Source organism: Pteropus vampyrus, unplaced genomic scaffold (assembly GCF_000151845.1).
Source record: "Pteropus vampyrus isolate Shadow unplaced genomic scaffold, Pvam_2.0 Scaffold74, whole genome shotgun sequence".
Lineage (NCBI taxonomy): Eukaryota > Metazoa > Chordata > Mammalia > Chiroptera > Pteropodidae > Pteropus > Pteropus vampyrus.
This window is the reverse complement of record NW_011888855.1, coordinates 4,051,907-4,056,620: the sequence shown is the minus strand read 5'-3', so window position 1 is coordinate 4,056,620 and position 4,714 is coordinate 4,051,907. Positions and strand designations below refer to the sequence as shown.

The 4,714-nt window shown below is 34.8% G+C and overlaps 1 pseudogene; it reads left to right on the top strand.

Moving 5' to 3' along the window:
- Nucleotides 1–453: 453 nt before the first annotated feature.
- LOC105293540 lies at nt 454–1,434 on the top strand (annotated as a pseudogene).
- The last annotated feature ends 3,280 nt before the right edge of the window (nt 1,435–4,714 follow it).

Sequence of the window (4,714 nt, the reverse complement as noted above, 5' to 3'; positions counted from 1 at the left end):
ATGTTATAAGGGATGGGAGGGAAAAATTTGGAATACTCTGTTATAAGGTACTGTGCACTACCCATGAAGCAGAATAGTGTTACTCTCAAGTGGAATTAGATTAGTAGTAAATGTATATTGCAAGCTTTAGGGTAACCACTAAATTTTTTTTAAGTATAAGTGATATTCTAATAGAGGATATGAAATGGAATAATATAAAATGCTCAATTAAAACCAGAGAAGGCAGAAAAAGAGTAGAAGACGAACAAAGACCAAAGGCAATGAATAGAGTAACAAATATGGTATATTGAAATCTATATCAATAATCACTTTAAATGTAAAAGGTCAAAATTTACCAATTACAAAAGACTATCAGGGTGGATTAAAAAAAAAAAAAGACCTAAGAATATGTTGTCTACCCATTATAAATACAAAGACACTTATATGTTAAAAATAATGGGATGGAGCTTTTTTCCACACTACCCAGAGAAGGGCCCATATAGCATTGTTCTTGGTTCCCACGTAACTTAAAGGGAAACTGTCACAATGTCTGGAGCCCTTGATGTCTTGCAAATGAAGGAGGTGGATGTCCTCAAATTCCTTGCAGTAGGAACCCACTTAGGTGGCACCAACCTTGACTTCCAAATGGAACAGTACATCTACAAAAGGAAAAGTGAGGGCATCTACATCATAAATTTGAAAAGATCTTGAGAAAAGCTTCTGCTGGCAGCTCGTGCTGTTGTTACTATTGAAAACCCAGCTGATGTCAGTGCCATATCATCCAGGAATACTGGCCAGTGAGCTGTGCTGAAGTTTGCTGCTGCCACTGGAGCCACTCCTACTGCTGGCTGCTTCACTCCTGGGGTCTTCACTAACCAGACCCAGGTAGCCTTCCAGGAGCCGAGACTTCTGGTAGTTACTGATCCCAGGACCGACCACTAGCTTCTCACAGAGGTGTCTTATGTTAACCTGCCTACCATCGCCCTGTGTAACGCATATTCTCCTCTGTGCTATGTGGACATTGTCATCCCTTGTAACAGCAAGGGAGATCACTTAATGAGTCTGATGTGGTGGATGCTGGCCTGGGAAGTCCCACGCATGTGTGACACCATCTCCTGTGAACACCTGTGGGAGATCATGCCTGATCTCTATTTCTACAGAGATCATGAAGAGATTAAAAAGGAAGAGCAGGCCACTGATGAAAAGGCTGTGACCAAGGAGGAATTTCAGGGTGAATGGACTGCTCCAGCTCCTGAGTTCACTGCTGCTCAACCTGAAGACTGGTCTGAAGGCATGCAGGTGCCCTGTGTGCATATTTAGCAGTTTCCTACTGAAGACTGGAGTGCTCAGCCTGCCACTGAAGACTGGTCTGCTGCCCCCACTGCTCAGGCCACTGAATGGGTAAGAACAGCCATGGAGTGGTCTTAAGCTATTCTACAAATTGTTACAACAAAATGGAAATAAAGATAATGGAAAATAAAGTTTCTAAAAGTTAAAAAGTAATGGATGGAGAAGTGTATACCAAGCTAACACAAATCAAAAGAAAGCTGAAGTAGCTGTATTAATTTCAGACAAAGCAGATTTCAGATCAAAGAAAATTATCAGGGATAAAGGGGGGCATTATATAATAAAGGAGTTTATTTTCCAAGAAGACACACAAACCTAACAGCATAACATCAAAATATGGGAAGCAAAAAGTGATAGGTCTGAAAAGGAGAAGTAGAAAAATCTGTTACTGTCAGAGACTTAAACATTCCTCTGTGAGTATTCACAAATGCAGCAGGCAGAAAAGCAGCAAGGATATAGTTGAACTGAACATACAATCAGTCAACTGGATCTAATTGGCATTTATAGACTACTTCATTCACCAAAGGCAACGTCTATGTTCTCACACTCACATGGAACATTCACTAAGGCATAAAATGCATCTCAACAAATTTAAAAGAATATAAGTCAAAGTATGTTCTCAGACCTCAACAGAATTAAGCCTGGAATCAACAACAGAAAGACCCCTGTAAATTCCAAAATATTTGAGGATTAAACAACATACTTCTAAATAACATATAGATCAAAGAAGTCTCAAGATAAATTTAAAATTTTCTATATAATGAAAACGAAAATACAAATTATCAAAATTTCACTCAGAATTTAGTGAAGGATTAGTACTTCCACTTGGTTTCCTCTAAACTTTACTCCAAACTCCTTTTTTCTTTGCCATTTCTGCTTTGTATTCATTTGCTATAACTTCACAACTACATGTGAAGACATGTGGATCTTCTCAGTGAATCATTGAATCTGTAGGTAGATAGTCTTGGGATATTCAACATGTCAGTGTAGAGTTGAGCTCTGCTTTTTAAATCTAGTTTCATTATCTCTGCCTTTTAGTTAGGGTGTTTAGATCACTTATATTAATCTAAGTGTCTTAATAGTTTGATTTAAATCTACCATGTTGCTATTCTGTTTTTTTTTTCTCACTATCTTCTTGATTCCTTTTCTTTTTCTTTTCTGTCTCATTTTTGATTAACAGAGTATTTTTGTTTCTATTTTATCCCCACTATTGGTTTATTAGCTCTAATTTCTTGTTTCATTTTTGTGATGATTGCTTTGAGATTTGAAATATAAATCTTTAATTTATCACAGTCTACCTTTACATAACATTATGCCTCTTTATATTAATGTAAGAACTTTATAAAACTATGCCTCCGTTTTCTCCTTCTCTTCCTTTTTGCTATTATAGTAATGCATTTTTCTTGGATATATGTTGAGAAGCACACAGTACCTTGTTATTATTTTTTGCTTCAAATAGTCAATCATTTTTTAAAGAAATAATGACAAAAAATATTTTTTATATTTACCCACATAGTTACTAGTCAGTTCCAGCACTCTTTATTTTTGTGTGTGTATATACAAGTTCCTATCTGGTATAATTTTCTTTCTGCCTACAGAACTTTAACTTTTTTCCTAGTAGAGGTCTGGTGATAAGTACTTTAAATTTTGTCTTAAAAGCTTTCATTTCACCTTTATTTCTTGAAGATATTTTCTTTCTTTTCCATATATATATATTTTTAAATTTATTTCATCTAGCCCCCTCAACCCCCCTCCCCTCTGTCAATTACCAGTTTGTTCTCTGTATCTGTGAGTCTGTTTTCGTTTAGTTGGTTCATTTCTTCTTTTCCTTAGGTTCCACATATAAGTGAAACCTAAAATATTTATTTTTCTCTGTCTGATTTATTTCACTCAACATAATACTCTCTGTGTCCATCCATGTCATTGCAGATGGTAAGATTTCATTTTTTGGTACCTGAGTAATATTCCATTGTATATATGTACCATAACTTTTTATCCAGTTGTCTCTTAATGGGTACTTAGGTTGCTTCCATATCTTGGCTATTGTGAGTAGCGCTGCCGTGAACATAGGGGTGCATAAATGTTTATGAACTAGTGGTTTGGTTTTCTTTGGATAAATACCCAGAAGTACAATTGCTGGGATAAAAGGCAGTTGTATTTTTAATTTTTTGAGGAACCTCCAAACTGTTTTTCATAATGGCTATACTAATTTGCAATCAAACCAAAAGTGTATGAGGGTTCCCTTTTCTCCACAACCTCTCCAACATTTGCTGTTTTTTGATTTATTGATGAAACTAATCTGACAGGTGTGAGGTGATATCTCATTGTGGTTTTAATTTGTATTTCTCTGATGATTAGTGATGTTGAGCATCTTTTCATATGTCTATTAGCTATCTGTATTTCCTCTTTAGAGAAATACCTGTTTGGGTCTTTTGCCAATTTTTTCATTGAATTTTGTTGATGTTGTTGTTGTGTTGTATGAGTTCTTTATAAATTTCAGATGTTAATCTTTGTCAGCTGTATCATTGACAAATATCTTCTCCCACTCAGTAGGCTGTGTTTTCATTTCGTTGATGGTTTCCTTTGCTGTGCAAAAATAGTTTCGTGTAGTCCCATTTGTTTATTTTTTCTCTTGTTTTCCTTGTCCGAGGAGATATATCAAAAAGAAAATTATTAATAACAGTATGAGAGAGTTTGCTGCCTATGTTTTTTTCTAGAAGTTTTGTGGTTTCAGGTCTTACATGTAAATCTTTAATCCATTTTGAGTTTATTCTTGTATATAGTGTAAGAAGGTGTCCAGTTTCATTTTTTTGCATATATCCAGTTTTCCAACACTATTTGTTGAAGAGACTTTTTATCTCATTGTATATTCTTGCCTCCTTTGTCATAGATTAAATAACCATATAGGTGTGGATTTATTTCTGGGTTCTCTATTCTGTTCCATTGATCTATGTGTTTGTTTATGCCAGGACCATCCTGTTTTGATTACTATAATAGTCTTGTAGTTCAGTTTGAAATCAGATAGTGTGATATCTCCAACTTTGTTCTTCTTTCTCAAGGTTGCTTTGGCTCTTCAGAATCTTTTATGGTTTCATATAAATTTTTGGATTATTTATTCTAGTTCTGTGAATAATGTCATTGGTAGTTTGATAGGTATTTCATTGAATCTATAGATTTTAAGACTTCCTACCCATGAGCACAGTATATGCTTCCATTTATTTTTTGTTTCTTCTTCAATTTTTTTTTCAATGACTTATAATTTTACGAGAACAGGTCTTTTATCTCCTTTGTTAGATTGATTCCTAGATATTTTATTGTATTTGATGCAATTGTAAATAGGATTGTTTTCTTAATTTCTCTTTCTGATAGTTCATCATTGGTTTGTAAA